At 38.3% G+C, this 10,886-nt stretch overlaps 1 long non-coding RNA gene across 1 annotated transcript; it reads right to left on the minus strand.

Moving 5' to 3' along the window:
- Positions 1-4,812: 4,812 nt before the first annotated feature.
- Positions 4,813-9,947, minus strand: LOC130683194 (uncharacterized). Its single transcript, XR_008996810.1, has 3 exons — positions 9,862-9,947; positions 5,942-6,023; positions 4,813-5,193 (listed from the first exon to the last, which is right to left on the minus strand). It is a non-coding gene; the product is annotated as an uncharacterized LOC130683194 (long non-coding RNA).
- Positions 9,948-10,886: the final 939 nt, after the last annotated feature.

Raw genomic sequence — 10,886 nt, forward strand, 5'->3', positions numbered from 1 at the left:
CCACAGACCAATGGAACAGACTAGAGAATCCAGACATTAACCCAGACATATATGGTCAATTAATATTTGATAAAGGAGCCATGGATATACAATGGTGAAATGACAGTCTCTTCAACAGGTGGTGCTGGCAAAACTGGACAGCTACATGTAGGAGAATGAAACTGGACCATTGTCTAACCCCATATACAAAAGTAAACTCAAAATGGATCAAAGACCTGAATGTAAGCCATGAAACCATTAAACTCTTGGAAGAAAACATAGGCAAAAACCTCTTAGACATAAACATGAGTGACCTCTTCTTGAACATATCTCCCCGGGCAAGGAAAACAACAGCAAAAATGAGTAAGTGGGACTATATTAAGCTGAAAAGCTTCTGTACAGCAAAAGACACCATCAATAGAACAAAAAGGATCCCTACAGTATGGGAGAATATCTTTGAAAATGACACATCCGATAAAGGCTTGACATCCAGAATATATAAAGAGCTCACACGCCTCAACAAACAAAAATCAAATAACCCAATTAAAAAATGGGCAGAGGAACTGAACAGACAGTTCTCCAAAAAAGAAGTACAGATGGCCAACAGACACATGAAAAGATGCTCCACATCGCTAATTATCAGAGAAATGCAAATTAAAACTACAATGAGGTATCACCTCACACCAGTAAGGATGGCCACCATCCAAAAGACAAACAACAACAAATGTTGGCGAGGTTGTGGAGAAAGGGGAACCCTCCTACAGTGCTGGTGGGAATGTAAACTAGTTCAACCATTGTGGAAAGCAGTATGGAGGTTCCTCAAAATATGAAAAATAGAAATACCATTTGACCCAGGAATTCCACTCCTAGGAATTTACCCTAAGAATGCAGCAGCCCAGTTTGAAAAAGACAGATGCACCCCTATCTTTATCGCAGCACTATTTACAATAGCCAAGATATGGAAGCAATCTAAGTGTCCATCAGTAGATGAATGGATAAAGAAGATGTGGTACATATACACAATGGAATATTATTCAGCCATAAGAAGAAAACAAATCTTACCATTTGCAACAACATGGATGGAGCTAGAGGGTATTATGATTATGCTCAGTGAAATAAGCCAGGCAGAGAAAGACAAGTATCAAATGATTTCACTCATCTGTGGAGTATAAGAACAAAGAAAAAAACGGAAGGAACAAAACAACAGCAGAACCACAGAACCCAAGAATGGACTAACAGTTACCAAAGGGAAAGGGACTGGGGAGGATGGGTGGGAAGGGAGGGATAAGGGGGGAGAAAAAGGAAGGGGGCATTATGATTAGCATGTATAATGTGGGGTAGGGCACAGGGAGGGCTGTACAACACAGAGAAGACAAGTAGTGATTCTACAGTATCTTACTATGCTGATGGACAGTGACTGTAATGGGGTATGTGGGGGGGACTTGGTGATAGGTGGAGTCTAGAAAACATAATGTTCCTCATGTAATTGTAGATTAATGATACAAAAAAAAGTCACATAAATGAGAAGCCAAAGATTTGAGAATTCAATACAGTCTGAAATGTCACATGATTTTATTTCATATGTATCAAAATCCTTAATTTTGATACATTGCACATTTTAGTTTCAAAATAAAGAAAATATTCTGTTTTCTAGTCCTTCAAAAGCTATTGCATTCTTCCTCTTCACACTGCCCCTACTTCTCTGGAATCATTTAGCAATGTTGTGAATCCTTCCATTCTCTTATTAAAGAAAAGAAGTAAACTCAATAAAATATAATTTTTAAATGGAACATAAGGCAAATTGGTCTGAGTCTGAGTTCTCTTGCTGCTTCTATCACTAGCTGGTTTCCAATTTTTCTTTGGCTAACCAAAAAACTCACAAATTTATTACTCATTTTAATAATCCTATAAAAGTTCTAGGCTGTACAACCCAGAGAAGACAAGTAGTGATTCTACAGCATCTTACTACACTGATGGACAGTGACTGTAATGGAGTATGTGGTGCAGACTTGGTGATGGGGGGAGTCTAATAACCATAATGTCACTCGTGTAATTGTAGATTAATGATACCCAAATAAAAATAAATAAATAAATAAATAAATAAAGTTTTGTATATTGTCACTGAAACTCCAATCCCCCTTTCAATTAGGCACTATACTTTAACTTATTTTCCATCATGAAAACTTTGTTTTTATTTTAGATTTTCTCACAATCCACTTGAAATTCTTTATTAAATAAGGCAGGGTGTAAATAAATAACAATCATTTTGTGAATGACTCAATTACTTTACATATCATTTCTCTGTGTATAAAATAAGAGTTTGGGACTCAATGTCCAGAATCCCTTTCAACTGTAATCCTGTTAATTCCAATTTTTTTATTTCTAAAGTTCAAAGACCATGTTAGGTTGACTTTATAGAGTCTTGACTTACGGTATGTAAATAGCACTGGGTTTTCCAATGCCTTTTAAGTTTTCCTTACACTTTTATTGGGAGTCATTTACACTCTCTAAGATTATTGTCAGTACCACTAATGAATTTTAAATGACTCACTTTGTAGATTCCCTGCCATCATATTAGTTGTTTCATTGGTATTCTAGAATTAGATTTATAACCCTAACATTTGAATGGGGCTTAACAGTTGTATAGAACTTATCACCTTAACTAAGAGTTTGAAATGATCCCACACTGATACTCACCAACCATGTGTGAAAAGTGAAGCAAGGACATATCTCCATTTTACAGATGAGGAAACAGAAATACAAAGAGATTAAGTCACTTGCTCAAAGTCACACCAATAATGATTGGCACAGGGACTTGTACTCTGATCTTTTGACTCAACTTTCAGCGCTCTCCAACCTCCCAGCCTCTACAAAAGCTCCCTCCAACTCCCACTGAACACTTCCAGGTCGCACATCTCCTGGAACAGCCTCTTTGATATTGTTCTGGAGAGTTATCTGCTCATGTCCTGCAGAGAACCACAGGATTGGTCTTATTCCTCTTTGACATAACAGACCTTCTAATGTTTGAAACAGTAATCCTGTACCCTTTAATCCTTATTCCTAAACCAAACATCAGAGTCAAATTCCCTCAGGGCTGTTTTATCTGTTAGGCCCAAAAAAGCCCAATTCCCGGGCACCACAAGCTTTCCAGGGAACTATGGGGAGAGAAAAAAAAGATTGGCTCCAAGCTACAGAAAAGCAAACTGAAATTAACAGCATTTGATTAACTGCCTGAAAAATATAATGTTATGTCAACTTCATTGTTAAATTTATTATTCATAAAAAATTTTATTATACATGAGAATAATTTTTTAGATTAGATTATTTTGTTTTACAAGAATCCCAAGTGGAGACAATGATTACTAAGAAGATAGTCAACTGTGTATTTATTAAGCCATTCATAATTTATTAAGGCAAATAATTTTAAAAGCAAAATTATAAAAATACTTTCAACATATCTATGGAAATTTTTACATTTAATTGAGATGTGGATGCATTTTAATATATTTGGCATAAGTGATGAAGCCTCCAGAAGAGTCCACAGAAAGCTTAAAATGGTCAAGTCTCCCATTACCTATTTTTCTCCATGTAGGCCAAAGATACCTTTAGCCTAACAGTTTGCTCCCTGTAGCCTGACAGTTTATGTAGTTTCTTTTAGTTGTTGGATTCACCCAGTAAATTGAACCTTATTGGTTTGGAAGAAAATGAATTTGTTGGGGAGCCCTTGAGGCCTTGCCACATATTGCTAACGTGGCCTGTAATATGCCACAGACAGTAGATAACTAAGAATTCAAAGAACCCCCATAGGAAGCTTCCTCTCTCCGCACGAGTTAAACCCAATCTCTTCCAGATGTGACAAGAAAATACTCTAAAAGAAAAAACTGGCAAAAGAGTCTCTGCCATCTAGATATAGCCAAGGGCATGGTTTTAATTGCCTCAAGGAGCCTTGAGGTGCCCTGGCAGAATCCTAAAAATATTGTAGGTTAAAAACCATTTTGCATCCAGGCAAAGACTTTGCTGTAAATTCCATTAAATTTATTGCATTCAAGTGATACTCTTGGCTTCAAAAATGGGCAGTTCTTTAAAGGCTCAAAGACTCTGTGAGTGTTGCCTTCACAGAGCCTAAGATGAGACCGTCTGGCATGAAGTCTTTACCTCAGTGCCCTCAGAAGCTACCAAGGGGAAAAGCTGTGGGGATCAACTTGTGAATTCCATGGGCTGGTAATGATGAGACACCCACTTCCTGGGGGGCTGAGACTGTGAGTATTGGCTTCAATCACAGGCCTTCTGGGAGCCCTGAGGAGCTGGATTACTGAGGCAACATTTTGATGATACCTGCTGAAGCCACAGCCAATTCTAGAACTTGCTACTCTAACTTGGGAAAGGAAAGCCTGAATCTTATTTGGGTTCTATGGGGACTTTCTGGGTCTTTCTGCTTGAGGCAGAAAATAAAGCAAGTTCTTGAGAGGGGTCGGGTAGGAGAAATGGGGCCCTGCATCAAGAAAATGTGAGTAGAAAAGCTTCTACACACAGAAACTCTGCCCTCAGAGGCTCCATGTCTGAGTGAGGAGGAATTTGCCTCATAAAAGCCCCCTGATCCCATCTAGCACTTCAAGAGTCTATCCAGGGCTGCTTCCTACTCCATCTTCGAAGTCTGTTTGTTCCATATCTATGCCTCTGACTTTGCCTTTCCACCCAGATTGTTCAGACTGATGTTGAAATCAGCTTGGTTCTTGACTCTGGCTTCCCCCAGTGCTGTCTGCAAACATCTCTTCTCTGTACTCCCAAAGCCAGTCCCAGCCCCAGGATCCAGCCAGGGCTGCAGAACCACACCTCTGGTTGTCCAGGCAAAGACTCTGGATGCTCTAAAGCAGAGATCTCTAGAGCTTCCACACAGAGTCTCAGCCAGGACTCTTGTGGAAGGGGACAAATTTGGCCATAGAGCAATCAACCCCCTTTAGTAAATCGATAGCACTAATTGAGTGCCTGTACTAGGTAGGAACTATGCTAAGTACTTGGGGTATAGCAAGGAACAAGACCCACCTGGGCCCTGTCCTCAGAGAGCCTAGAGTCACTTTCTGACCTGCTGAAAAGACATTCTGCTTCCTTCCCCACTGCTGGTGGCACAGTAGTTTTGGCTTCCAAAGCAGCTTGCATCTTTCCAAATCTGATATGGACAATAAGGGAGGTTACACCCTCATGGACAAACACCACCTGGAAGAGCAATAAAGCAAAGAATCAGTACAGCCAATATTTATTCCACCTCTTCCACTTGATCCCCATTCTAGTCTACATATTGTTGCCCTGGGATATCTATGACCTATGGGTACCTCCAGTATGTATCAATCAATCACTTCAAGTTTCTGTTCTAGTACAAAAGAAGAAAATATGATAGATGACAAATACATTATGGCTATTCAGTGTAGTGCACGTTAAACCTAATCTTTCCACTGGAGTAAGTAGAAGTAATTTAGCTCATTGGAGCATACATAACAGCAAGAAAACTGCAGCTCATGAAACCATATTTGTCATCTATTAATCTTACAACATCCCTCATCCAGATTAAAATATACAAAGCCAAGACTCATGCTCCACCTGCAGGGCATATGACTGGTTAGATAGAGGCATTCGTGAATCATGATGTTGATTCCTTGAAGGATAATGAAAAGAGACAGATTGCTCTCATTACGAATAGAACCCAAGATAAGACTTCTCTCATCTATAATCACAGATACTGGTTTCTCTGAATTTTGCAAAGTTTCTAATGTCTAACCTAAGTCCTTCCAAAAGTAACAAAATCCTTTGTATCTTAGGCTACCCTCAGTTATATTAAATTTTGAAGATCAGCTATGCATCATTTAGGTAATACACCTCAATCTGTTTGATTTAGCATTTTTAAATTCTAAATTTTTTTCATTGGCTATTTCATCATCTTCTCTATATTTGTTGCAATCAGGTGTACCTCACTTTGTGGAATAAATGCATCCCAGGTGGTTCACTTTTAAAATGAATCCTCCCCCTCTGACATTCATATAAAATCAATCCTAAAACAAAAGAAAATTGCCTTTAATGATGCAGAAATCTTTTTTAATTGTACATTTAAAGGAGAACATTTTATAAAATAATAAATAATACACATATGAAGAAGAATGTTTTTTTTGTTTGGCAGAATCACTTCTAGAATTAAAAAGAAAACAGCAATTACAGCTTAGGAACAGAACATCCTAGACTAAAAATTCATTAGTTTTATCAAATCTCCTTGTTGTCATTTTATAAGAGAATAACAAGAAACTCTCCTTGGGTGCTCAGACCTTGTTTCCTAGCAATTGATGGGATCTGCACACCCTTAGGGGCAAGCAATTGAGCTAAGGCTGAGGAGAGTGGAGACTGAGATTCCAAATACCATAGGTAATGGGTCAATAGGCAATTATGAAAAAGTGGGCCTCCCTGTTATATGTTCATAGTGTCACCTACCTATTAACCAATTCAAAGTTAAATTTTAGACATCATATAATAATTCATTTAATCAATCAGAATCTACATATATTCATAAAGGTTGAGAAGGGATTACAGAACAGGTAAGAAAAAAGTACCTGTTTACAAAAAGGAGGTCAAAATGTAAAGGGCTGTGAATCAGGTTGTGCAGTGGCCAGGAGTTCAGCACCTGACCCAGAGACATCAGTTAATGTATGTGTGTGTGTGTATATGCATGAACATGGACATGCACATGGACACGCAAATAACAATGTAGTAACAGCATCAAGACTTTGTTAGAGGTTGGCAAAGACTAAATGAGAAGAAAATATAAGGAAAAAAACAAAATATAGATTTGAATATACAGCATATTTGCAATTATGTAAAAGCAAAAGAAATTCACCAAACTTTAACTGTGGTTATTTCTAGAATTGTGGATAGTTTGTCTTTACACTTTTTTGCATTTTCCTAATTTCTACAATAAGCATGCATCTTTGACTTTCATATATAATTAGAAATGTTTTGTTTTAAAAAAAAGAAGGAAAAGGTTTGAGATCAAGGAACAGAAGACAAAGGAAAATTCCCCTGAAGAGAGAAGTCTAATAGTACAAAGACACAATCAAGTAACTGGGGATGAAGGAAGTGGAGAAAACATTAAAATCCACCTGAGAGGTTGCATTAAAGTGAGGCTAAGGTTGGGCTTAAAGACAGCTCTGGGGGTGACACAAGCAGGGGCTATAAAAACAAGGTACCAGGGAGTGAAGCTCTATAGCTGTAACTAACCGTATGTAATTTGCCTGCATGTACTGGTATCCCCAAATTACCTCACACTATAAAACAGACATTAGACCTAAATTATCAACTTAATGCACATACTCAAGACCCACTGTGAAAGAGGGCATAAGAGGAGTGGAAGAGAAAGATAGCCATCCCAAAGGGTGCCAGCTAGAGGGGACATCCCCTAATGCTAGAGGGAAAGAGGCCATGACAAACACAGCAGCAGATTGGTGGGCACCCAGAGCAAGTTACTGAAACATGTGACCCACAGCAACAGCTCTCAACCCACAGAGACACAGCAGGAGCAATGGCATCCCAAGGCAGACCCAGGTAAGGGGTGGAAAAGACTGGAGAACGCCCAGTGTGAGAGCTCTATCCAATCCTTCTTTTGCCAGGATTTGACAGTCTGAGAGTGAATCTCTAAAGGATGCAGATAAAGTACATGGTAAGAGGGAAACTTCATATATGTTGGTTCCTAGCCTTTCTCCCCTTCCCACACTTAAGAGAATTGTCTTGACCCCCTCATCACACCTCAGTTTTGCAGGGATGGTCCTGCCTTGCAAAGTAAGTTCTTTTGAACCTTGTAATGCAGAGAAAAGAAGCTGGTGAGGATGACAAGCAGTATATGGGCAAGAGCTGGTGGGGTACAGCAGAGTGGGAGGATGGAGGGAGGCTGGAGTGAGGGAGAGGAGGCTGCTGCTCAGTGTAAAAGGAAGTGGATGGGAGAGATAAGGAGATATTAAAGATACGTTACTTTGTTCTCCTTATCTCCCCTTGCAGAGTTCAAGAAAAGCAAGTAAAGGGCTGAGGCCTTTGGAAATTACTTTTAAGTGCTGAACTGTGTTATTTTAACCACAAGGGTCCTCTGAAACTGTCCCACAAGAGCACAGACTTTAAAGAGATCACATGGCGATGAAGTACAGCTCATTCCTATAGAGACCTTGGGGCTCAGGGCTGAAGTCAACTGGAGTCCAAAAGAACCACAGCAAACATTTACTTCCTGATGTTCTTGTGTGTATTGCCTAAAATAAGGGTCGTAAGCCCTTACTGTGTTTCCCCCTGAAGTTTTTCCTTAACAGAATTGTCCCTGAAACTCCTAACTCTGAAAGCTGCTCAAATTTCCTTAACAGTACAAAAAGCATAAAAGCACATTATGTTGAAAGTGACAGGGGGTAAAAAAATAACATCTTCCCTAAGCTTGAGCTGTACAGAAATGTCTACCCTGGGTATGTATTAAAGAATGAATGACCAAATCTAAAATATTATTTGTATCTAGAGCATGATGTTTGACAATTTCATACCTTGGTGCTCTCTAATGTAAGCAAGGCTCCCTCTAATGAAATCAATTGTGTTTAGTATAATAAGTAGGAATAATGAGCCATTATTGGTGCTACCAATCTTACATGCACAGTCATAGGCATATACATGAAGTGCACACTGGGACCTGCTGGGATTCATGAGAATTTCAATAGTAAACCTCTCGCCTTGGTATACAGTCAAGAGCTAAATGGTGACAAATGACATCCCTGATGTAGTGTAGGAATATTCACTTTCATGGCACAATCTAGGACAAAGATAGCAATGTGGCATGCATGCTACCATCCTACCCCCAGTGACCATGGTAGACAGCATTAGTCAATCAATATAATCTTTCGTGCTGAACCAGGTGTGGTCCCAGAAACCTCATTGCAGTTCTCCAGCAGTCACTCCCAGTGGATTAGAGCTGGCATGTGAGATGAAATCTATTTATCATTCCTAGTCTGTGAAATGGTTAGAGCCAAAATATCAATGTGGGGATGACTGCAAAGATCCCATAGCAGGAGCACACAGGGGTAATGGAATTGATGGTGCAGAAACAAACTGGCCTTGTGCAAAGGGTGAAGACAGGGCACTTAAGGTAGCCAGGGGCAGAAAAGGCCTCCATGCCTTTAATCATCCCTTACAGTCCCCAAGCCTCTCCTGTTTTTACCTGTTAGTTTTAAGCACTGAGGACTGCTGTTCAAATGAAGAAAGTATTTTCAGCAAAGAATAACTGTTTTAGCTATTGTCTCTTATAAACACATTGGCTCAAACTAATTTTCCACATCAACAAACCAGACACCCAGAAAGACCCTGAAGGATTAGGGTTCAAGCTGGATCCGGTGTGAAGAGGCAAAAAATCAAGGATTAGTTAAAGAAGGTGCAAAGGGCTGGGTTCACAGCACCACTTTCCATCCACATTTCTCGGGAGGGTCAGCACGATAACCAGAAAACTGAGCACCAGCTCCTCAAATAAGGAATACAATCCCTTAGTAAATAGCTGGGGGGAAAAAACATCTGATTAGGGCTTTAGCTTTAATCAGTGAAATTAAAATTTAATAAAGTAAGTTTATCTTGCTTTTTAATTAGGTTCTAATTGCACAACTATGTCTTTGAACAACTCAAATATTTATGTTAGCAGACATAACTTTTCCAACAAAAAGGGTCATGGTCAATTTTTGTAGTAAGATCATAAAAATGGTCAACTTCTGCCAAAAACACTCAGGGACGTATTAATTTACCAATATCAATACCTTTGACATTCAAATCATTTGCTTTGAAGATCTGTCATATCATAACCCTAACTGGTTTTCTCTTCAGTTGTTAACTTACCTGAATTTCCCAAGCCTCATTTGTGTGTGATTTGAGCAGTATTCCAACATCATTTTCTTCAACTTCATGAAATCCTGAAATCTCTGCGAGAGTGATAATTTCACTTTATAACCCATTTATATTGTCTTTGCATTTATACCATCAAAGGTTACCATATTCGTCAGTGAAACTGACTGGAAAAATATGTTGACAGGTGAGGAGAAGCAGATGCTGGCTTAAACAGAATAGATACTGGAGAGAAGACAAATTTTATAAATTGAAGAGTGGATATTTTCATGTGATGATAAATGTTGCTTCCCATAATTAAATGAAATCATGTAATTGTTGTGACTGGGATCATGACCACTCAGATACTCACCTGCAGTATGTCACCCTCCTTCTTAGTCCACAGCTGTTTGGATCAGAGATGGACATATGATCCAACTATACCAATCATCTCCTCTTTCCTGGGAATGTGGGGCTGAGACATGGTTATATGTATAGAACAGTGGTTTCTGAACTTTTTTGATTACTTATCCATATAAATAAAAAGGTTTAACTATACTTTCGAGATATGTTCTTATTTATAAATTGCTTTCATATTATATTTTTTATAAATTATATGAATATAATTTTTTAATCTTTCAAATATTTTAAATGAGTTAAAATATTCTTAGTATATTTTTATGAATAATATAGAAACTTTGTTATTATCTAACAATTATCAATAAAATATTTATATTTTGTATTATTCATTTATTATTCATTGTTTCAAGAGACTTCATTCAACTTTATATCACAAAAATTCACATTGGATGCTAGTTCATATATAATAGTTGGTTTTAATGGTTGCATAACTGAAAATGTAACTCATAATGACAATGGGTCCAAATGGAAAAAAAAGGTACATAATTCACAGTTTTCAACATTATGATTTTTTAATCCCAATCACCAATTACGCAAAGGCTTTTGTTGAAATTAGGCTCATAAGTTCCTACCTTCTCTAGTGGAAATCAGTTCTTACAAACTAATCAAAACCACTCACT

The sequence above is a fragment of the Manis pentadactyla genome, chromosome 3 (genome assembly GCF_030020395.1).
Source record: "Manis pentadactyla isolate mManPen7 chromosome 3, mManPen7.hap1, whole genome shotgun sequence".
NCBI classification, from domain to species: Eukaryota; Metazoa; Chordata; class Mammalia; order Pholidota; family Manidae; genus Manis; species Manis pentadactyla.